Source organism: Solanum stenotomum, chromosome 3, assembly GCF_019186545.1.
Source record: "Solanum stenotomum isolate F172 chromosome 3, ASM1918654v1, whole genome shotgun sequence".
In the NCBI taxonomy this organism is placed as follows: domain Eukaryota; kingdom Viridiplantae; phylum Streptophyta; class Magnoliopsida; order Solanales; family Solanaceae; genus Solanum; species Solanum stenotomum.
In genome coordinates, this window is record NC_064284.1 from 13,580,926 (window position 1) to 13,606,364 (window position 25,439).

General features: G+C 35.5%; 1 long non-coding RNA gene and 4 pseudogenes across 1 annotated transcript; 4 read left to right on the forward strand and 1 right to left on the reverse strand.

Moving 5' to 3' along the window:
• The first annotated feature begins 1,217 nt into the window (after positions 1-1,217).
• On the forward strand, positions 1,218-5,699 carry LOC125860698 (uncharacterized). Its single transcript, XR_007445867.1, has 3 exons — positions 1,218-1,281; positions 4,011-4,962; positions 5,424-5,699. It is a non-coding gene; the product is annotated as an uncharacterized LOC125860698 (long non-coding RNA).
• Positions 5,700-5,894: 195 nt separating this feature from the next.
• LOC125860697 (putative receptor-like protein kinase At3g47110) lies at positions 5,895-8,001 on the forward strand (annotated as a pseudogene).
• Positions 7,809-9,289, reverse strand: LOC125858699 (uncharacterized; annotated as a pseudogene).
• A 501-nt stretch (positions 9,290-9,790) lies between these two features.
• On the forward strand, positions 9,791-12,124 carry LOC125858700 (LRR receptor-like serine/threonine-protein kinase EFR; annotated as a pseudogene).
• An 8,433-nt stretch (positions 12,125-20,557) lies between these two features.
• Positions 20,558-24,171, forward strand: LOC125858701 (putative receptor-like protein kinase At3g47110; annotated as a pseudogene).
• Positions 24,172-25,439: the final 1,268 nt, after the last annotated feature.

Genomic DNA, 25,439 nt, shown 5'->3' on the forward strand with positions numbered 1-25,439 from the left:
TTTAAAAGTAGCAAGGACTATGTAATTTCTGAAAATGTATACGAGGTAAGTAAACACAGTAATGAATTGGTGCTCTCCAGTTACGGGATTGAAAAAACAGTAACACATAACTCATTCAAAGTCAAAGAGAATCAGACCATTACATGAGGCTAAAATCTCAATTTCACAGATTGAGTGATTGGGTTTAAAGAGATTTTGTGGAATTTTCTTAATGCTGACCCATCATTTCTTGTATAGATGAGTTGTGTAGAAGTGTTTTTATGACGTTTAAGATTCTTTGATAGAAGTTTACATTGAACAACAAACTTCAAGGGCAAGCGGGAGATGATCTCCCCAAGGAATACATCTTCCTGCAATTCCATAACATATATTTCTTCTACTCTCCTGTCGTTTGTTATGTTGAAATTTGGTTTCAATATCGATACAACTTTTACCCAGGTGTGTTTTTTTATGAGCAACTTTCACATATANTGACGTTTAAGATTCTTTGATAGAAGTTTACATTGAACAACAAACTTCAAGGGCAAGCGGGAGATGATCTCCCCAAGGAATACATCTTCCTGCAATTCCATAACATATATTTCTTCTGCTCTCTTGTCGTTTGTTATGTTGAAATTTGGTTTCAATAAGCACTCCTATTTCGATACAACTTTTACCCAGGTGTGTTTTTTTATTTCATTCTTTGACTATAGTAGTTCTATTGGAATCCAACTTTTACAGAGAATATTTCTTTTGTATAAATAATAAATATTTTATATGGAAGTTCTATACTTTTATACTCCTCCGTTATTAAGTTAGAAGCCCAAAATAATTTATTTTTAAAAAAAAATCAAAGAAATTCTGCCATCAAACTTTCAGCCCATATTTTATATCAAAATATGTTCAAAAATAGCCCAAATAAACCCTAATCTATTTTCTGAAACAGCAAATAACTCGTCCGTTACTAATTCCAGCAATTTCAACAAATGACAGAGATCGCCAGTTCTGTTTTGGTCCTACTGAAAAAAATCAGACGCTCTCCTCTCTCTCTCCTTCATCCACATCTCTCTTCTTTAATTCGATCAACAAGAAGCAAAAATACTTTTGAAATCTCTTATGAATTCTGCCCAAAGTTGCAATTAGAAGAACCTAGGTCGTCACTATAAATAGCAGGTCTTGCATTCATTTTTGTGGACGCCTTTTGCCCCGCACCACCACACCTGAAACCACTGTTTTATGTTTTAATTAAGGAGAAGCTTCGTGTAGGTGTCGGACTCGCTCTCGTTCACTGCCCCGCAACAGGTGACATTAACTGTTATTCTCTATCTTAAGAAAAACCATGACTTGCCATTAATGTTTCTTACTTATCTATAATTATATGTGACTACAAAATATACTCGGTTCTTGACTTCTTGTTCGAGCTCTGTATAGATCTGAAGCCATATCCCGTCATTTATTTAAGAAATGATTTCGTTTCGTGATCAAATCTTCACTTAAAATCAGTTTGTCGGTCTAAGTTAAATGTTTATTTGATGTCTTTATATGATAAATTTTTTGCAGCTCATGTATTCATAGGTAAAAGTATGTTAAAAAGAGATGAGTGTTGTTCTTGCTTAGTTCGAAATGTTATGCAGGTTACATTTTAAAAAAAATTAGTGTGAAAAAAACCATGATCCTATCTTAACTCTATGTGCACAAAAAATATAGATTTTAAGCTCTTTCCCGAATCCATTAGATAGTTGAGTTGCATGTATACGTTTCCTTCTAAGTTATTTAGTGATGGCGGTGTAAAATGTGGAAGGATCATGGATTGAAAAGTAATGTTTTTTTAGCTTAAACCTGTTGAACTTGAGTATTAATTTTGTGCTCAAAAGACATGAATGGTGGCTTGGCTGTTTTGAGTTAGGTTTAAAGTTACCAATTGCGACATTTGCACATTTTCGTGTTTTGGATAACATATTCATTTTACGACTTTACTTAGCTCTATATTTGATTTGTTCACTGTCATTTAAAGTTGAATCGTTTTACTAATTTCCTTACTCTCTCCTTATTTACATGAACACTTTCGGAGCTAATTGGAGTCTTCATAAAAGAATTTCACCGTGCAAGAAGTCTCATTTCGGGACTCATCACCACCACTAGATTTGAAAGTGTGCATCCACTCTACCACTTTGTGTCTTCCGCTTCTCAAAAGCTCATGCAAATAGACATGGCAAAGTAGCAAAGAAATCTCGAAAATTGCTCTTTTAGTCATTACTTTATCATGTTCGTGTTCTTGCTTATATTTTGACTTTGTATTATATGACACTTATTTTTTAAAAAAAATATGACACTTATTTGCTCTTTGCCCTTTCTGCTTTTTTAAGAATAGCTACTTTAGTCTTTAACAAATAAGTCATGTTGGTTCTCGCGGAATTTTCATATTTTTTTTTTGCAAACTGTTTTAAAAAATAGATTAATTACCTCTTTGATTCTATCCATTAAGTTTTTTTAAGGTTATGAAATGTCTAATGAGCAAGTTTTGTTGAAAGTTTTAAACCATTCCAAAAAAGGGGGACATGAACTTTTACTAAAGATGGATAAGTTTTCAAACGCTTGGATGAAGGTTTCTTTGATCTACTTTGGTTTTATTACTTTCCTGATTTGTTGCAAAATATGAGGGATTTTATTTTCAAGATACATATCACAAATACTTTATCAAGTATTTATAACATATTCCTTTTAAATTTGCTCCTTTAATTTTTAACTAATTAACCTAAGTTTTGGCCAGTTAATTATTTTTAACGGATTTTAAAGTATGCATGTCTTCCCTTTAGGATAATTAGAACTTTTACCTAGAATTCCACAAGATTAAACAATAATTCATAGTTAACTTAGCATCACTTTAACAAAATAGGTGTCCTAATTCACTAATATATTTTACGCCCTTTTTCCTCGAGTTAAAATGGAGTGTAACATTAAACATTTTATAAATAATGTAAAGTATATGAAGAGATTGACAATGGATGAATTCAATAGTGTTGGAAGCTCAAAGGAGCTGACAATAATTGTAGCATGAATGCAATTAGAGAAAGTGATTATCAAAAATCAAAAGTCCTAAATTCATAAGTATAATTTATTATTTAATAAGAGGTCTAGGTAATAGCTTTTTAATAATAAAGAGTAAAACTGTCAGTTAATTTTTTATGGGCATTTTCGTAAGATGATGATGATAAAGATTTAATTTCCCTGTTTTAGCTTATTCATAACTGTAAAGATTGTAATTTGTTTTGATTGATTGTATTGATTTCTTTCTTGATACTTATTCATAACCATAAAGATTGTCATTTGTTTTGATTGATTGTATTGATTTTCTTTCTTGATCCTTATTCATAACGGTAAAGGTGGTCATTTAGTTTAATTAATAATTGTATCGATTTCTTTCCTAATCCTTATGTTCCAATGTCTTGTATAAATACCCTATTCATTATTTTAATAAAATCATCTCTTTGCCCGAATTTAAATCAATACAAATTGGTAACCATCAATATGTTGTCTGAATATTCAATCTTGTTATATAAATTTCACGTACTTTCATCAGAGAGACCTGAATTATGGTGTGAAATCCAACTGATTGGTCTTTGGTAGTCCACTTGGTGCAATTTTCTATATTGTCTCATAAGCGGCAGTAGTATTCTACCTTTGATACAAAGAGAGTAGATGATATACTGATTGATTGTTTTGAGTTTATCGATCATTGTGTTTGCTTCTATGGTAGACCATTGTGTTGGCTTCTATGGATAGTGATGGCACATGAAGATCAATAAATTCAGGATGATCAATTAGTATAGCCTCTTCTTTCTTTGTATCAAAAGCTAGAATACTACCGTCACTTATGAGCCAATGATTGTGTCAATAAACAGGTGGACTATTGAAGGATATAGAGCTGAAAGTATTGCTAATAATCAGTTGGATTTCACGTCATAAAAAGGATCATGCCTTAGAGGATCATCAACGCTATGCCACTTGGAACTGATATCGAATATACACAGACAGCGAGACTCGATCATCAATGAGGTATGTGATGAACAAGCTGATGAGGTTGCGGAAACAGCAAATTTGCATGGGGAATATGAACTGAGAGGATGTAAACAACAGAATGAATTGGACAGTACTAGATATATAGTATGCATCAAAATATTCAATGCTTTACTAATTCTTTCGTTGGATGATTGTTGTTTAGTTTTCTTAATTCCCAATATATATAAGTGGATGCAGAAACTCTCTGCTAATATATTATTTGCGTATGTTTTAGCTGAATATACTAGCAGAGAGTTTCTTGAATATTATTTGTGTATGTTTCAGCTTGCTTGAATGAAAAAGATGCACATACATTGCAATGTTGTCATTGGCAGCTTGTTTTATTATTGTGCATCTTATACCACACAGTGGTGCTCCAATAACAAAATCAACATTTCTGAGAGGTGTATCTTTTGGTTCTTGACATTTTCCAGAATGGAAATTTTCGTAGCGAGTTTTAACTTCCACACCTTTTTGGCTATCCATGTTGTGTTTCTTTTCTCTTTTTCTCTCCAACGTGCTTTTCTTGGCAATGAAACCGACAAACTTGCCTTTCTTGGATTCAAGTCCCAAATAACTGAGGATCTATCAAGAGTTTTCGTCTCTTGGAATTATTCTATTCATTTCTGTCAGTGGACTGGAGTAAAATGTCGCCTGAGATATGGATGAGTCATCCGCTTGAATCTCAAAGGGCTGAGGCTGGCAGGTACAATCTCAGGTCATCTTGGGAACCTCTCTTTGCAGAAAATGCCTCCCTCAACAACTCAGCAGGCTGTCAAGGCTTCAAAACCTGAATTTGAGTTTCAACTATCTAACAGGGGAAATTTCAGTTAATCTATCACATTGTGTTAACCTCAAGAGCCTTGTCCTCGAACACAACGCTCTTCTGGGGAAAATTCCTAACCAAGTTTTATCTTTAACGAAGTTCTATTGGAAATCTTACATCTNACTGATTGGTCTTTGGTAGTCCACTTGGTGCAATTTTCTATATTGTCTCATAAGCGGCAGTAGTATTCTACCTTTGATACAAAGAGAGTAGATGATATACTGATTGATTGTTTTGAGTTTATCGATCATTGTGTTTGCTTCTATGGTAGACCATTGTGTTGGCTTCAATGGATAGTGATGGCACATGAAGGTCATCTTGGAAACCTCTCTTTGCAGAAAATGCCTTCCTCAACAACTCAGCAGGCTGTCAACGCTTCAAAACTTAAATTTGAGTTTCAACTATCTAACAGGGGAAATTTCAGTTAATCTATCACATTGTGTTAACCTCAAGAGCCTTGTCCTGGAACACAACGCTCTTCTGGGGAAAATTCCTAACCAAGTTGTATCTTTAACAAAGTTAGTGAAACTGTATAACAACCTGACAGGACACTTTCCAGGTTCTATTGGAAATCTTACATCTTTAGAAGAGTTGTATTTATCATACAATAATCTAGAGGGACAAGTGCCAGTTTCTTTTGCTCAATTGACCAAGTTGAGGCTTCTTGGATTGTCAGTAAATAGCTTATCCGGGGAGTTCCCTCCTCCGTTGTACGATTTGTCATCCCTGGTAATCTCAGATCCGATTTACTTCCCTAATTTCCAAATACTTTACTTGGTGAAATGTCAATTCATTGGTTCCATACCATCCTCTTTGGCCAATGCTTCAAAATTGCTACAGCTTCATTTTCCTGTAAACAATTTCACTTGAAATATATACCCAAGGGTTTTGGTAACTAGCGGAATTTGTTGTGGCTCAACGTTTGGAGTAACCAACTTGGATACGGTAAGCGTGATGACCTTGACTTAGTAAATTCTCTTACCAACTGAAAATGCTCCATTTGAAGACAACCAGTTTGTAGGTACATTACCACATTCAACAGTCAACCTTTCTAGTCAGTTACAACGCCTACTCTACTACAGAAACAAAATTAGTGGAAGCATACCCAGCGGGTAACAGATCTTCAACATTGGGAAACTGTAGCCAACTGATAAAATTGGGTATTTCTGAAAACAGTCTAACAGGAACTATACCACAACAACTTTTTTCTCTCTTATCCCTCACAGATATTTATGCATCTTATAACTTTTTGACTGGTCCATTACCGGTGTATATTGGTAACTGGAGTCATCTTACTTATCTTGATTTTTCTCACAACAATTTTTCGGGGATGATTCCACGAACTCTTGGAAAATGCTTGGCCTTGGGTTAGATCTATTTGAAGGGGAACTCCCTCCAAGCGACCTTTCCCAATTTAGAAGATCTGCCGGATCTCCAATCCTTGGATCTCTCCCAACTTAATCTATCAGGGCCAATTCCTCACTTCATTGCAAGTCTTACTTCCTTGCTCTACTTGAACTTATCTTTCAACAATCTAGATGGTGAGGTTCCTGTCACCGGAATATTTTCAAATTTGAGTGCAGATGTATTAAAAAGCTGCATTTACGATCTGTACTTCCCTCAAGCATGATACTTCAGAGAATGAATATCATAATATGTGGCCTCTGCACTTCATTATCTCACAGCTCATTTGGGTGATTTTGGTTTGGTGAAACTCATTCTTGATGAAGATCTCACAGCTTAGTTTAGCTATGCAGCTCCAGGTAATGTTTCTAGGTTAACAAAAACTGTGATATGAAATTTCTTCTAACAATAGTGGTTTATTTATAAGCTAAATTTGCTTGTTGCAGACTACGGCATGGATAGTAAGGTCTCCGTTTTAGGAGATATGTACAGTTTTGGGATTCTCATATTGGAGATATTCACTGGAAGAAGACCCACAGACACTTTGTTCCAAGCAATCTCTAGTCTCCACCACTTTGTCGAAACAGCATTGCCAGAGAAAGTTATGGAGATTCTAGACAAAACAACTTTACATGGTGCGATGAGTAAGGCAACCAACGGCAAAGAATACTGGGGCAGTATCAAGAAAGAAGAGATGGAATGCTTGGTTAGCATACTTGAGATTGGTGTTGCATGTTCAGCTGAATCCGCAAGAGACAGATTGACCCTGACACAAGTTTACAGTAAGTTGACACTAATAAGAGAAAAATTTCTACATAGGGAAGATTGAGGCCACATGCTACAAATGAAAGCATTGGATTTGATCTAAAATGGTTTAAATTCTGTCTACTTGGTAAGAATTCTAACATTCTGTCTATTTGGTAAGCTTTGGATTTGATCTAAAATGGTTTAAATTCTGTCTACTTGGTAAGAATTCTAACATTCTGTCTATTTGGTAAGCTTTGGATTTGATATAAAACTTGAAATGCCTGTAGTATTTTCAGCATGCAGAAGAACTAAGGTAGTGTCAGATTTCTTGTTACTTAATGGATTTAGTATAGGAACATCAGATATTAGTTCTTAACGTCTACATCAGATAATACGTTTCATTCATGAATGTAAAGAATCAGATGTTTTAGGGGATGATAAGGCAGGATCAAATGGTCATGGTGAGAATGTTCCTAAAAGGTTGTGATTCTAGACACAGATGAGGTATTCTTGTCCCATAGTTGGAGCATCATGATCAATACTTGAAAAATGCAGCAGTTGCCCCAAAAAAAAAAATTTATTTTCACATTCAAAATGCATATAGGAAAACCCTAAAAAGAAAATTCAAACAAGTTAGGCATGCTCAAGTGATTGAACATCTCCACCATTAATTGGTATGTAGGTTCGAGTGTACACCGGAGACCAATTAGTGAACACCGTTAATCTTCCTAATAGGGTGGTGGGATGGAAAAGAAAGAATCGTTTTTAACTACATCCTGAATTTTCTCTTTGGTCATTTACTTATGGTTACCAATTGGTATTGATCTGCATTAGGGTAATCAACCACTAGGCCTATTTTTTCTAACTCATTTCTAGGAGCATTCAGTTATGGAATCAATTGACGCTCTCCAGTTAAGGGATTGAAAACACAATAACACCTAATTCTCTCAAACTCAAAAGAGAATCAAACCATTACATGAGCCCAAAATCTCTACGCCAAAACATAACGTCGTCACAAATTGAGTGATAGGATTAAAGGAGATTTTTGGGAATTGTTGATTAATCTCGCATCATGTACTAAATAGATGAGTTGTGTAGAAGTGACTTTTTGGCGTTGGAACAATGTTTTGGAAAATTCAGGATGAGATATATATCCTACCTTTGAAATTCTTGGATAGGAGTTTGCATTGAACAACAAACTTCAAGGGCCAGCGGGAGATGATCTACATAACTATATCATCCGGCATTTTTACAGTCGTTGATAGACCACTGTGTTCCTCTACTCTGTTGCTGTTTCTAATGCCCTTAATTCTTTCTATTCTCGTTTTGGAGTCTATTAACGAAGACAACAAATGTTTAACCCTAAAACAAGTTGGTGTTAAATAGTATAAAACTTTATTAGGGAAATCTCCGAACTGATTCGGTAGATTCTACTGAACAATCAATGAACTAGATATGTGGACCTATAATAAATCACTCATTAAGAAATCAAAACAACAAATAATAATATATATTGTTCAAATTAATTATATCCCGCTTAAGATTATAAGTGTGTTTAGTCAATTCGTTAATTTTGTTTATTTAAGGATATGACACTTCAAGTCCATATAAACAGACTATTAGTTAATTCCCCAACCAATGTGAACTCTTAACACCAGCCTGCACGCCCAAGCCCAAGCCTTAGCCCTATTGGAGTGTGTATCAAGAGTCCAATGGACATGACTTTGATACCATGTAAAGATATGGCACTTCAACACCAAAAGATAGCTCATGTGGGGAGGATTATTACTTAAGTCCATACAAGGTTCATCATCATTTGGGCTCCCGCTCCACGCTCAAGTTGTTCAATGTTAACTTCTATCCAAGAATTTCAAAGGTAGGATATCTCATCCTGAATTTTCCAAAACATTGTTCCAACGCCAAAAAGTCACTTCTACACAACTCATCTATTTAGTACATGATGGGAGACTAATCTGACAATTCCCAAATCCTTTAACTCTATCACTCAATCTGTGACGACGTTATGTTTTGACATAGAGATTTTGGGCTCATGTAATGGTTTGATTCTCTTTTGAGTTTGAGAGAATTAGGTGTTACTGTGTTTTCAATCCCTTAATTGGAGAGCGTCAATTGATTCCATATCCGAATGCTCCTAGAAATGAGTTAGAAAAAACAGGCCTAGTGGTTGATTACCCTAATGCAGATCAATACAAATTGGTTACCATAAGTAACCTGGTTGAAAACTCCAACTATTTGGTCTTTAGTAGTCCACATATTAATTGGTGTAATTATTTATATTGTCACATAAGTGACAGTCTACCTTTTAATACAAAGAGAGTAGAGGATATACTAATTGACTGTTTTGAGTTTATTGATCATTGTGTTTGCCTCTATGGTAAATTTTGAATGGTCGTGATATATGGATAGTGATCGAGCATGAAGATCAATAAATTCAGGATGGTCAATTAGTATAGCTTCTTCTTTCTTTGTATCAAATGCTAGAACACTACTATCACTTATGAGCCAATAATTGTGCCAATAAACAGGTGGACTAAAGGACATAGAGTAGAAAGAATTTCTTATCAGTTGGATTTCACGTCATAAAAAGGATCATGTTGTAGAGGATATTATAAAGAAAAGATTAGGTGGATCAAGCACCACAGTCAGAATCAATCTTGAAGAAAATTGCTAACAAAATATTTTTTGGTCAATGTCATTGGAAGCTTGTTATATAATTGTGCATCTCATACCACGCAGTGGTACTCCAATATATAATCTGTGTTTCTTGTGTTTATATTCATATTTTCTCTCCAACATGCTGCATCAGCTGCTTTTCTTGGCAATGAAATTGACAAACTTGCCTTACTTGGATTCAAGTCCCAAATAACTGAGGATCTATCAGGAGTTTCCGTCTCTTGGCCGAATGATTCTGTTCATTTGTGTCAGTGGACTGGAGTAAAATGTCGCCTGAGACACAGAAGAGTCACCCATTTGAATCTCAAAGGGCTGAGGCTCATCTTGGAAACCTCTCTTTGCAGAAAATGCCTTCCTCAACAACTCAGCAGGCCGTCAAGGCTTCAAAACCGGAATTTGAGTCTCAACTATCTAACAGGGGAAATTCCAGTTAATCTATCACATTGTGTTAAGCTCAAGAGCCTTGTCCTGGAACACAACACTCTTGTGGGGTAAATTCCTTACCAAGTTGGATCTTTAACGAAGTTAGTGAAACTGTATCTCAGAAATAACAACCAGACAGGACTCTTTCCAGGTTCTATTGGAAATCTTACATCTTTAGAAGAGTTGTACTTACCATACAACAATCTAGAGGGATAAGTGCCAGCTTCTTTAGCTCGATTGACCAAGTTGAGGCTTCCTGGATTGTCAGTAAATAGCTTATCCGGGGAGTTCCCTCCTCCGTTGTACAATTTATCATCCCTGGAACTAATATCACTTTCCTTTAACAACTTCTCTTGTAATCTCAGATCTGATTTAGGCAACTACTTCTTAATCTCCAAATACTTTACTTGGCGAAATGTCAATTCATTGGTTCCATACTGTCCTCTTTGGCCAATGCTTCAAAATCGCTAGAGCTTGATTTTCCTATAAACAATTTCACTGGAAATATACCCAAGGGTTTTGGTAACTTGCGGAATTTGTTGTGGCTCAACGTTTGGAGTAACCAATTTGGACACGTTAAGCATGATGACCTTGACTTTGTAAATTCTCTTACCAACTGCAGAAGTCTACAAATGCTCCATTTTGGAGACAACCAGTTTGTAGGTACATTACCTCATTCAACAGTCAACCTTTCTAGTCAGTTACAAAGCCTACTCTTCTACGGAAACAGAATTAGTGGAAGCATACCCAAAGAGATCTCAAACCTGGTGAATTTGAATCTATTCGAGCTGAGTAACAACAATCTTACAGGTAGCATTCCAGATTCAATTGGAAGACTGACAAACTTGGGAGGTCTCAACTTTGGTAACAATCTCTTGACAGGGTTGGGAAACTGTAGCCAACAACTTGCCCTCAAGTTTATCTTGACAATTGTGTTTGCTGCTTCATTTTCAATCTTGACCTTGTTAGTAGTTTTCCTTTATTGGAGAAGAAATTTGAAAGATCAATCAGCACCTGAATATAGGTATAAATCTGCACGTTTCTGTAATGACCCTCATGGTCATTTCTGTGTCTTGCCTTCTGTGAGTCGTTTAGAGCGTTCCTATAGCGACCCCAAGTCATTTATGACTTGCTGGGACTGACAGTTCGGTCACCTGGTCGTTCGTTTGGTCTTAGTGCGAGTTTTTGTGTTTTGGAGCTTATGAACCTTGAACGATCATTTTCGATCAAAAGTTCAAGAAGATGACATCGGAATCCAATTCTGATGATTCCATCAGCTCCATAAGGGTCATTTTAGGTTAGTAGCATGGTCGACATGACTCCCGAGGTTTTCAGTGTNAATATTTTTAAATTTGAGTACAGATATATTAATTGGGAACTCCGAGCTTTGTGGTGGGATTCAAGAGCTGCATTTACGACCTTGCGTTTATCAAAAGACACGGAAGAAGCATGTACTTGCCCTCAAATTTATCTTGACAATTGTGTTTGCTGCTTCATTTTCAATCTTGACCTTGTTAGTAGTTTTCCTTTATTGGAGAAGAAATTTGAAAGATCAACCAGCACCTGAATATAGGTTTAAATCTGCACGTTTCTACCCTAACATTTTGTATGAAGAGCTCCACACTGCAACTGGTGGATTTTCTTCTGAATTTTTTTTGGCTCTGGCAGGTTCGGAACTGTTTACAAGGGAACCTTTGCCTCTGATGGAACGGTCATTGCTGTCAAGGTACTCAAACTCCAGCATGAAGGTGCTTCAAAAAGTTTCTTAGCAGAATGCCAAGCATTAAGAAACATAAGGCATCAGTGTATGCTCAAGTTCTGATTTCAATGGAAATGAGTTTAAAGCTTTAGTCTTTCAGTTCATGTCAAAAGGGAACTTGGAGGAATGGCTTGATCATACTTCAAAGAATGAATATCATAATAGATGTGGCCTCTGCACTTCATTATCTTTACCATTAGTGCCAAACACCCACAGAACATTTTTCTAGTTAAAGCATCACCAATATGTTGTACACTGTTTGACCTCGAGTTAAAATGACCGATAACATAAGCAATTTATAAATAACAAAGTATATGAAGAGATTGACAATGGATGAGTTCAATAGTACTGAAAGCTCAAAGGAGCACACAATAATTGTAGCATGAATGCAGTTACAAAAAGTGATTATCAGAAATCAAAAGTCCTAAATTCACAAGTATAATTTATTATTTAATAAGAGGTATAAGTAATAATTTCTTAATAATAAAGAGTAGAATTGTCCGTTAATTTTTAATGGGCATTTTCATAAGATGATGATGATAAAGATTTAATTTCCCTGTTTTAGCTTATTCATAACTGCAAAGATTGTAATTTATTTGATTGATTGTATTGATTTCTCTCCTGATCCTTATTTATAACCATAAAGATTGTCATTTGTTTTGATTGGCCATATGGATTTTCTTTCTTGATCCTTATTCATAACCGTAAATATTGTCATTTATTTTAATTAATAATTGTAATGATTTCTTTCTTGATCCTCATGTTCCTCCCTCTTTTATAAATACCCTATTCATTATTAATAATATCATCTCTTTGCCTGAATTTAAATCAATACAAATTGGTAACCATCAATATGTAGGTTGAAAATTCCAACCTTTTCTACAAATTTCACTTACTTTCATTAGAGCGATCTGAATTATGGCATGAGGTCCAACTGATTGGGGATACTTTTAACTATTTGATCTTTGATAGTCCACCTGTTTATTGGTGCAATTTTATAATATTTGCATAAGTGACAGTAGTGTTCTAGCTTTTGATACAAAGAGAGTAGAGGATATACTAGTTGACTGTTTTGAGTTTATCGATCATTGTGGTTGCTTCTATGGTAGACCATTGTGTTGGCTTCTATGGATAGTGATGGCACATGAAGATCAATAAACTCAAGAAGGTCAATTAGTATAGTCTGTTGGTTTGTTAGCATTTTAATATTAATATTTTATTATATTAATTTGCACCTTTGTCCGTTTGGCAGTATCTATACTTACTATGTGAGGTGAGCATGTAGCATGCATTTTAGGAGTTGCAATCCTCACTCTTAATGTGACATTTCATCTACAGTCAGTTAGGCTTTATTGCCATTCTTCATTAGTGATAAATGTTGTAGAGAACATTGGGAAGTTATGGTCTTTGTGCAGCATCTTCCTTTTGTCCATTGAGTCTTTGCACGTTGGTGGCCTTTAGTTGCCCATTTTACTTCACTCTTTATTCCCCATTATTCTTTGTAACATATGTAACTCCTAATACCATTATCTTCACTATTTACTACCACATTATCTCCCTATTCATTGCTAGGAAGACTTCTTATAGTATAAATAGTGGTGGTCTTCATTTGGTTGGGTGATACAGGAAAAATATAGAGTGAAAGAGTTAGTCAAAAAGAGAGTTCTTATTAGTTGAATGGAGGTGTTCTTTCTGTGGAGCTTTGGACTCAACTCTTGTCTAGAGTTGTTGAGTTATACTTTGTGCTAAGGCTGTTGTATCCTGGAGGGGACAAGTCAAGAAGGACTACTGTTGGACCGGTGAAAACATTTGCTGCAGTGGGCTTGAATCTCCTTAAAGAGAGCGAGATATCCGCGCCTTAGCCTGAAGAGATTTATTTCTTCATTTTTATTTTCAATTGTAATTTTGTATTTTTTATTATCTTGTAAGTTTTTCTGTAACAATTTAAGGAGATTATCATCATGGCTACAATTGAAAAAAATGCGGATGTTAAGATGGGAGACCTTAACAAGCCATTTCGGTTCAATGGTAATCATTTTAAGAGATGGAAGGGTAAAATACTTTTCTACTTAAGTCTTCTCAATGTTTCTTATGTGTTAACTGAGAAGAATCCTAATAAAGTAGACATCACCTTTATGAATGATGATGAAACTATTTCTCAACTAGAGAAAGTGTTAAAGTACGATGGTGATTCCTCTAAGTGTCGGTATTATATTCTTAATTGTCTATCTGATAATTTTTATGATTATTATGATAGAACTTACTCTAGTGCAAAGAAAATTTGGAAAGCATTGCAGAGTAAGTATGATACCGAAGAGGCTGGAGCGAAAAAATATGCGGCTAGTAGATTTTTTCGTTTCCAAATAGTGGACAACAAATCAGTGGTAGACCAAGCTCAAGACTTTATAATGATTGTTGGTGAGCTAAGGTCTGAGGAGGCAAAATTGGAGATAACCTTATTGTTTGTGGCATAGTAGATAAACTTCCACCTTCTTGGAAGGAATTTCAAAAAACTATGCGCCACAAACAAAAGGAAACCTCCCTTGAAACCTTCATAATGAAAATCCACATGGAAGAAGAGGCTAGGGGACAAGATGCACTTTTACAAATAGAAGAGAGCAACATCACAACGAAGGTAAATTTAATTACTTTAAATAATGCTACTCCTGAATCTCACAAAAATACATCTTTGAAGCCTAAGAAGAAGAAATTCAAGAAAAATAATGGTAGACCTCCCAAGAAAAATAATGATGAAAATAACCAAACACAAAATCAACAAGTTCAAGACAAGGGACCATGCTTTGCTTGTGGCAAGAGTGGGCATATTGATCGATTTTGCAGATTCCGGAAACGTGGTCCTAACCCTCAGGCAAACGTTACCGAAGAACCTTTTGTGGCGATGATTACCGACATAAACATGGTTGAGAATGTTGATGGATGACGGGCATATTCTAATGCAAACCGTCATGTCTGTTATGACAAAGACTGGTTTAAGAAATATACTCATTTTGAGGAGCCCAAACATCATGTTTGGTGATGCTCACACTACTCAAGTGCTTGGAAAAGGAGATGTCAAATTGTGTTTTACTTCTGGAAGGGTATTAACTTTGAAAGATGTACTTTATACTTCTTCTATGAGGAAAAAATTGATGTCTAGTTTTCTTCTTAATAAAGCAGGCTTTAAATAGATTATTGAATCTTATCAATATGTAATAGTGAAAAAGGGTATTTTTGTGGGGAAGGGGTACGCATGTGATGGGATGTTCAAACTGAATGTTGAAACGAATAAAGTTTCTACTTCTGTTGATATGCTTTCTTCTACCAATTTTTGGCATGCTCGTTTGTGTCATATTAATGATCGTTATGTTGGAATCATGAGTAGTTTAGGATTAATCCCAATGATTAAAAAGAATTTTGAAAAATGTGAGGCTTGTAGTAAAGCAAAAATCACTAAAAGGCCTCATTTCCAAGCTGAAAGAAAAACTAATTTGTTAGAATTAGTTCATACTGATATTTGTGAAATTGGTGGAATTTTAACTCGTGGCGGTAATAGATATTTTATCACTTTCATTGATGATTTTTCTAAGTTTACATATGTTTACTTGATGAAAAATAAAAGTGATGCTTTTGAAAATTTCAAAACTTATCTCCATGAGGTTGAAAATCAGTTTGGAAGAAAAATAAAAAGAATTAGAAGTGATAGAGGCCGTGAATATGAGTCAAATGAGTTTAATTCTTTTGTTAGATCATTGGGAATAATTCATGAAACTACTCCTCCTTACTCTCCTTCATCTAATGGAGTAGCGGAAAGGAAAAATAGAACTTTGGTTGAATTGACTAATGCCATGCTTATTGAGTCACATGCACCTTTAAATTTTTGGGGTGAAGCTATTTTAACTGCTTGTTATGTGTTGAATCGTGTGCCTCATTAAAAGTCTAAATTGACACATTTTGAATTGTGGAAAGGTTACAAGCCAAGTTTGGGATATCTAAGAGTTTGGGGTTGTCTAGCCTTTGTGAGGCTAATGGATCCCAATATTACAAAATTGGGTAAGAAGTTACTACTTGTACTTTTCTTGGTTATGCTTCAAATAGTACATCCTATAGATTTTTTAATCTTGAAGATAATATTGTGATAGAATGGGGTGATGTTATTTTTCATGAAAATAAGTTTCCTTTTGATTCTAAAAATAGCGGGCGTCAAAGGATTGAACAAAATATTTTGTCACTACCTAGTTCTTCTACTTCTACTTTAAAAAATAAAGAAATTGGTGATTTTGAGTTAAGAAGAAGTAAAAGAACTAGAGTATAGAAAAATATTTTGGTCCTGATTTTTATGTGTTTAATGTTGGAGATGACCCTCTCACTTTGAGAGAAGCATTATCTTCACATGATTCTATATTTTGGAAAGAGGTTGTAAATGATGAAATGGAATCTCTAATTTCTAATAAAACTTGGAAGTTAGTTGATTTACCACCGGGTTGTAAAACTATTGGTTGCAAATGGGTCTTAAGAAAAAAGTTGAAACCGGATGGATCTATTGATAAATACAAGGCTAGACTAGTTGCAAAAAGTTTTAAACAATAGAAGGCCTAGAATTTTTTGATATTTTTTCACCGATAACAAGAATTACATCCATAACGACTTTTAATTGCTATGGCTGCAATTTTTTATTTGCAAATTCATCAAATGGATGTAAAAACTATTTTTTAAAATGAAGACTTAAATGAGGAAATTTATATGGATCAACCCGAGTGTTTTGTTGAAGCAGACCAAGAAAGCAAAGTGTGCAAACTTACTAAATCCCTATATGGCTTGAAACAGACACCAAAGCAATGACATGAAAAATTTGATTCCTGCATGATTGAAAATGATTTTAAAACAAATGAGTGTGATAAGTGCATATATCATAAGTCTTGGAATAATTCACATGTGATTATTTGCCTATATGTTGATGATTTATTGATCTTTGGCTCTAACATGAATGTTATTGATGAAGCTAAGAATATTCTTAGAAGCCATTTTGATATGAAAGATGTTGGTGAGGCAAATGTTATTCTTGGAATAAAAATAACAAGAACATGTGATGAAATTTTCCTTGACCAGTCACATTATGTTGAGAAAATTTTGAAAAAATATAACTTTCTTGATTGCAAACATGTTGCAACTCCTTTTGATTCAAGTGTTCACTTATTTCCTGTTGAAAAATGAAAATGATGTAATAAATCAAAAGGAATATGCTAGCATAATCGGAAGTTTGAGGTATGTGACTGATTGCACTAGACCTGGTATTGCATATGCAGTAGGAGTACTTGACAGGTTTACAAGCATGCCAGGTAATGAACATTGGCATGCTATAACAAGAGTGATGAGATATTTAATTGGAACAAAAAATTGTGGTTTGTTCTATAAAAAATATCATGTTGTACTTGAAGGCTTTTGTGATGCAGATTGGAACACTTTATCAGGTGATTCCTGTTCTACCACTGGTTATGTCTCTACTTTAGGTGGTGGTGCTGTTTGTTGGAGATAAAAAAAGTAAACTATAATTGCTAACTCTACCATGGAGGCTGAACTAATTGCTTTAGCTTCAGCTAGTGAGGAAGATAATTGGTTAAGAGATTTATTGTATCAAATTCCTTATTTTGAAAAACCAATTCCTCCTATTTTAATTCATTGTGATAGCACCGTTGCAATTGGTAGAGTTCAAAATCGTTATTATAACGGTAAATCCAAACCTATAAGGAGGAAACACAGTAATGTAAGATCATATTTGACAAATGGTACCATTAATGTTGATTATGTCAAATCTTGTGATAATCTTGCAGATCCTCTTACTAGGGCCTTAACAAGAGAAAAAGTCTGGAGCACATCGAGGGGGATGAGATTGAAGCCTACAAATCTGTGAGTCGTATATGAGGACACCCAACCTGGGGACTACAGATCCTATAACCAGGTTCAAAGGGAAACACTAATCATATGATGACTTGTTGTGAAAAATGCACTATCTTTTTATTTCCCTCTCTATGATGTGAGTGCATTGTTTCCCGTAGTTTGTGAAGGTTGAGTTGATTAAACTCTTAATGAATATATGTAGCCCGTATGGGTGGAGTGTTAAGCTTACAGGAGCACTCTCGACAGATTTCACCTATGTGATGTGTGGAAGTAGGTCGCTTTCTATGAGAATTGGGCTTATTCTCAAAAGCACTCATGAAATCGGGATAACAAATGGCCATAACGTGTTGGCTTTAAAGCTCATGTCAACACCTTGATTATTATGTGTGAGCAGTGATGTTTTATTTCCCTTAAGCAGTCATAGTTCAAGTCTGAGACCACTACGACTCTGGAGTAAAAGTTACTGTTTCACTAAGTGGAGGTTCAATGCACAGCACACCTTTATTATGCATAGTAGTCTTCCTTCAGCTGATGGACTCTCTTATCTAATATTAAAATGAGTGGGGGATTGTTGGTTTGTTAGCATTTTAATATTAATATTTTATTATATTAATTTGCACCTTTGTCCGTTTGGCAGTATCTACACTTACTATGTAAGGTGAGCATGTAGCATGCATTTTAGGAGTTACAATCCTCACTCTTAATGTGACATTTCATCTACAGTCAGTTAGACTTTATTGCCATTCTTCATTAGTGATAAATGTTGTATAGAACGTTGGAAAGTTATGGTCTTTGTGCAGCATCTTCCTTTTGTCCGTTGAGTCTTTGCACATTAGTGGCCTTTAGTTGCCCATTTTACTTCACTCTTTATTCCCCATTATTCTTTGTAACATATGTAACTCCTAATATCATTATCTTCACTATTTACTACCACATTATCTCCCTATTCATTGCTAGGAAGACTTCTTGTAGTATAAATAGTGGTGGTCTTCACTTGGTTGGGTGATACAAGAAAAATATAGAGTGAAAGAGTTAGTCAAAAAGAGAGTTCTTATTAGTTGAAGGGAAGTGTTCTTTTTGTGGAGCTTTGGACCCAACTCTTGTCCAGAGTTGTTGAGTTATACTTTGTGCTAAGGCTGTTGTATCCTGGAGGGGACAAGTCAAGAAGGACTACTGCTGGACCGGTGAAAACATTTGCTGCAGTGGGCTTGAATCTCCTTAAAGAGAGCGAGATATCCGCGCCTCAGCCTGAAGAGATTTATTTCTTCATTTTTATTTTCAATTGTAATTTTGTATTTTTTATTATCTTGTAAGTTTTTCTCTAACATAGTCTCTTCTTTCTTTTTCTTTGTATAAAGCTAGAACACTACCGTCTCTTGTGAGACAAGAGACAACATAGAAAATTGCACCAATAAACAGATGGACTACCAAAGACCAAATAGTTGAAAGTATCCCCAATCAGATGAATTTCACGTCATAAAAAGGATCATGCCATAGAGGATCAAAATGTTGTGGGAATTATCAACGCTATGCTGCTTATACTTGATATCGAATATATACAACCAACAAGACTCGATCATCAATGAGGTATGTGATGAACAAGCTGATGAGGTTGAGGATACAACAAATTTGTATGGAGAATATAAATTGAGAGGGTATAACCAGCAGAATGAATTGGACACTACTAGACATATAGTATGCATCAAAATATTTAATGCATTAATTAGCTCTAATTCTTTCCTTGGATGATTGTTGTTTAGTTTTCTTAATTCCCAATATATATAAGTGGGTGCATAAACTCTTTGCTAGTATATTATTTGTGTATGTTTATATATTTATTAATGCATCATCCGCATATTATATTTCTGGACAAATCATAGCTACAATTATCGTTAATCCCCCTGGAAAAAAAAAAGGAATAGAGAATTGGATGTAGGCATTGATGTCTATATCAGTACTATGTTAAAGCAATACAAATTTTGTAATATATGTTTACACAAATTGTGTTCTGTTAGTCATCGGAGGATTGTGAACTTCATATAAGGAGACGAAAGGATCCATCCGCACTAATGTGAGTAAAGAAGACCAAGCAAGGGTATTTTATTTAGTTAGTCAGCCCAACTCTTGATTAAGAAAAAGAATAGTTTATATTAATTCTTAATCCATATTATAAAAAAAAGATTAGGTGGATCAAGCACCAAAGTCAGAATCAATCTTTAAGAAAAATGCTAACAAAATCATTTTTTTTGTTGATATGCCATTAGCAGCCTGTTTTTTTTAATCGTGCCTCTTATACCATGCATTGGTTCTCCGATACCAAAAATAACATTTCTGATAGGGAGCTTGCCCCTAAGAGCTCTTCTGAGAAGAAAAGAACATTTGAAAGGGATGTTTCCTTTTTCTGGTAGTATTTCAAACACTAGCACAAGAGAAGTTTCCATCAGTGTTAGGTTTCCGATTGGCAGAGTTTGGAGACGTAGTATGGTGTATCTTGTCAATTTTCAGTTGAATGCCTCTCAAAGTGACAGAGTCTTTCCATTATATAGAGAAAATAAAGATTACACATCCCTAAAGATCCGTCATTCTATCTATACAAATCTGCCATTGAATCCCTCTAAATCTGCCTTGCTATCCCTCCAAATCAGCTATTCTATCACAATATTTATTCATATGATTCTACAACAAATGTATATGATCATGATAATTTATATCACTATATAATTACATTAATATATACAATCATTTAGTTGTCTATCATGCTAACATATCTCAATGGACGAAATGGAAGGAAACTTCTAAGAAGGAGCCACTCTATAAATATCATTATCATTAGCCCAACTCTTGATTAAGTAAAAGATTAGTTAGGCAATTCTCCAGTCTCCCCTAACCTTGCGTGAATCAGAAGGTCGTGACTTTTTCAATCCCAGTTCATGAGTTGGATAATTCTTAATTTATATTATAAAGAAAGGATTAGGTGGATCAAGCACCAATGTCAAAACAATCTTGAAGAAAAATACTATAAAAATAAAAAAAATTCACTACAACAAAAATAAATTTTAGCAGTAATAAATATACACATTAACAAAGAGGGCTAAAGTTTTTACCGACATTAGTTAATTTTCATTAGTAATGTATCTATAGGCTTTAGCGGCATTCAAAAAGAGTGATAAAATGTAATTGTCACTAGTAATTGTCCCGAAAAAATATATTTAGTGGCAATTACGCAAGCTATCCATTCGAACCTGTCTTTGCCTAGCAAGATACGTCTAGTTCTCCCTCCTCTTTCCTATCTCAGTAGGAAATTGGAACAGTCTCCGATTTCAAAGAAAGTCGCTAATTATTTACCTCTAAAGATCATTTTTGGTGTAGTATGTTGAGATGTCATTGGCAGCTTGTTTTATAATCATGCGTCTTATATCACGTATTGGTGCTCCAATACCAACAACGACATTTCTGAGAGGTATCATCTTTTGCTTCTTGACATTTTCCAGAATGGAAATTTTCACAACGAGTTTTAACTTCCACACCTTTCTGGCTATACATGCTGTGTTTCTTGTGTTTCTATTCTCATATTCTCTCCAACATATTGCATCAGCTGCTTTTCTTGGCAATGAAACTGACAAACTTGCCTTACTTGGATTCAAGTCCCAAATAACTGAGGATCCAGCAAGAATTTTTGCCTCTTGGAACGATTCTGTTCATTCTGTCAGTGGACTGGAGTAAAATGTGGCCTGAGACACGGAAGAGTCATCCGTTTGAATCTCAAAGGGCGAGGCTGGCAGGTATGATCTCAGGTAATCTTGGAAACCTCTCTTTTCTTAATTCTCTTGACCTTGCAGAAAATGCCTTCCATAACAAAATTCCTCAACAACTCAGCAGGCTGTCAAGGCTTCAAAACCTGAATTTGAGTTTCAAACTATCTAACAAGGGAAATTAATCTATCACATTGTGTTAAGCTCAACAGCCTTGTCCTGGAACACAACACTCTTCTGGGGAAAATTTCTAACCAAGTTGGATCTTTAACGAAGTTAGTGAAATTGTATATCAGAAATAACAACCTGACAGGACATTTTCCAGGTTCTATTGGAAATCTTACATCTTTAGAAAAGTTGTGTTTATCGTACAAAAATCTAGAGGGACAAGTGCCAGCTTCTTTAGCTTGATTGACCAAGTTGAGGCTTCTTGGATTGTCAGTAAATAGCTTATCCGGGGAGTTCCTTCCTCCGTTGTACAATTTGTCATCCCTGGAACTAATATCACTTTCCTTTAACAACTTTTCTGGTAATCTCAGATCCAGTTTAGGCAACTACTTCCCTAATCTCCAAATACTTTACTTGGCGAAATGTCAATTCATTGGTTCCATACCGTCCTCTTTGGCCAATGCTTCAAAATTGCTAGAGCTTGATTTTCCTGTAAACAATTTCACTTGAAATATACCCAAGGGTTTTGGTAACTTGCGGAGTTTCTTGTGGCTCAACGTTTGGAGTAACCAACTTGGATACGGTAAGCATGATGACCTTGACTTTGTAATTTCTCTTACCAACTGCCAGCAGTCTACAGATGCTCCATTTTGGAGACAACCAGTTTGTAGGTACATTACCTCATTCAACAGTCAACCTTTCTAGTCAGTTACAACGCCTACTCTACTACGGAAACAGAATTACTGGAAGCATACCCAGAGATATCTCAAACCTGGTGAATTGGATCTACTCGAGATGAGTAACAACAATCTTACAGGTAGCACTCCAGGTTCTATTGGAAGACTGACAAACTTGGGAGGTCTCAACTTGGGTAACAGTCTCTTGACAGGGGTCATCCCTTCTTCAATAGGAAACCTCACTGAACTTGTCTATCTTTATTTGGGACTAAACAGGTTAGAGGGTAACATACCTTCAACATTGGGAAACTGTAGCCAACTGCTAAAATTGGGTATTTCTGAAAACAGCCTAACAGGAACTATAACACAACAACTTTTTGCTCTCTCATCCCTCACAAATATTTATGCATCTTATAACTCTTTGACAGGTCCATTACCGGTCTATATTAGTAACTGAAGTTATCTTACTTATCTTGATTATTCTCACAACAATTTTTCGGGGATGATTCCACGAACTCTTGGAAAATGCTTGGCCTTGGGGGATCTATTTGAAGGGAAACTCCCTCCAAGGGATCATTCCCAATTTAGAAGATCTGCCGGATCTCCAATCCTTGGATCTTTCCCAAAATAATCTATCAGGGCCAATTCCTCACTTCATTGCAAGTTTTACTTCCTTACTCTACTTGAACTTATCTTTTAACAATCTAGACGGTGAGGTTTATGTCACCGGAATATTTTCAAATTTGAGTGCATATGTATTAAACTGGAACTCCGAGCTTTTTGGTGGGATTCAAGAGCTGCATTTACGACCTTGTGTTTATCAAAAGACACGGAAGAAGCATGTACTTCCCTAAAGCATGATACTTCACATAATGAATATCATAATATGTGGCCTCTGCCCTTCATTATCTTCACCATGAGTGCCAAACACCCATGATCCACTGTGATATAAACCACAGAACATTCTTCTTGATGAAGATCTCACAGCTCATTTGGGTGATTTTGGTTTGGTGAGACTCATTCTTGATGAAGATCTCACAGCTCAGTTTAGCTCACTTGGAGTTATGGGAACCATTGGCTATGCAGCTCCAGGTAGTGTTCCTAGGTTAACAAAAACTGTGATATGAAATTTCTTCAAACAATAGTTGTTTATTTATAAGCTAAATTTGCTTGTTGCAGAATACGGCATGGTAAATAAGGTCTCCGCTTTAGGAGATATGTACAGTTTTGGGATTCTCATATTGGAGATATTCACTGGAAGAAGACCCACAGACACTTTGTTCCAAGCAAGCTCTAGTCCCCACCACTTTGTCGAAACAGCGTTGCCAGAGAAAGTTATGGAGATTCTAGACAAAACAACTTGTCATGGTGAGATGAGTAAAGCAACCAACGTCAAAGAATACTGGGGCAGTATCAAGAAAGAAGAGATGGAATGCTTGGTTAGCATACTTAAGAATGGTGTCGCATGTTCAGCTGAATCCCCAAGAGACAGATTGACCGTGACACAAGTTTACAGTAAGTTGACACTAATGAGAGAACAATTTCTACAAAGGGGAGGTTGAGGCCACAGGCAACTAGTGAAAGCATTGGATTTCATCTAAAATGGTTTAAATTCTGTCTACTTGGTAAGAATGCTAACATTCTGTCCAGCATGCAGAAGAACTAAGGTAGTGTCAGATTTCATGTTACTTAATGGATTTAGTCTAGAAACATCAAATATTAATGTCTACATCAGATAATACATTTCATTCATGAATGTAAAGAATCAGATGTTTTAGGAGATCATAAGGCAAGATCAAATGGTCATGGTGAGAATGTTCCTTAAAGGTTGTGATTCTAGACACAGATGAGGTATTCTTGTCCCAAAGTTGGAGCATCATGATCAATACTTGGAGGGTTAGTGAGAACACTGTTGTTCTTTGCGTTGCTTCCTTAGCTTTGCTTGTCGTTTGTCCTTGTCCTTTATTTGAATACCAATGCCATGCCCACATGACATTGTTTAACCTTCATCTTGTCAAGTCCACACCAAGCTGCCTTGCCCTCAAGTCCTTGGTCCTCACTTGCCACTTTGGAATCAAGCCTTGGTGCCACTGTGCACACCTTAGCTTTGTCAACCGTCCGTCGCCAACTTAGCCTTGCCTGTTTGTTACCTTGGCTTATGCAAGTGACAAGGTCAACATGCTTTAAAAACCTTGTCTATGCTGCCATTTAGCTGAGTAACTTAGATCAGGGGTCTAACAAGAAGAGACTATATGTCTTAGGAAGGATATAATAGAATTTATCATCTCCAGGATAACCCATTTTCCATTACATAAAAATAAAATAATTATCTTCAAGCATATGGTTTTCAACTTATGACTTATAGCTTTGAACTTATTAATCTGAAAAATTCTATCAGACTTTAAGGGGATCATAAAGGCAGGATTAAATGGCCATGGTGACAATGTTCCAAAAAGGTTGTGATTTTCCTTCCAGATTCTAAACGCACATGAGGTATTCCTGTCCCATAGTTGGAGCATCATGATCAATACTTGAAATATGCAGCAGTTGCCCCAAAAAAAAGTTTATTTTCACATTCAAAATGCATATAGGGAAACCCTAAAAGAAAATTCAAACAAGTTAGGCATGCTCAAGTGATTGAACATTTCCATCATTAATTGGTATGTAGGATCGAGTGTACAATTGAGACCGATTTGTGAGAACACTGTTAATCCTCCTAATAGGGTGGTGGGATGGAAAAGAAAGAATCGGTTTTTAACTACTCCCTGAATCTTCTCTTTAGTCATCTACAGAAGAATTAGAAGCTAATCCTGACCTTAAGTCTCATTTAGAACATCGCAAGAACTAAACTTAGGATTGTCAATGAGTATAGCATCTTCTCTCTTTTTATCACTTCTGAGCCAATAAAGAGAATCACAGCAATAAGTAGGTGGACTACTGAAGGATAAAAAGCAGAAATTGCTTCTCAGTTGGATTTCATCACTGCGATGAAAGTATATCAAGCTAAGTAAGCCTGCAGGTGTATTGAGTAACTATAATTCTTTTGTTTTTTGAGC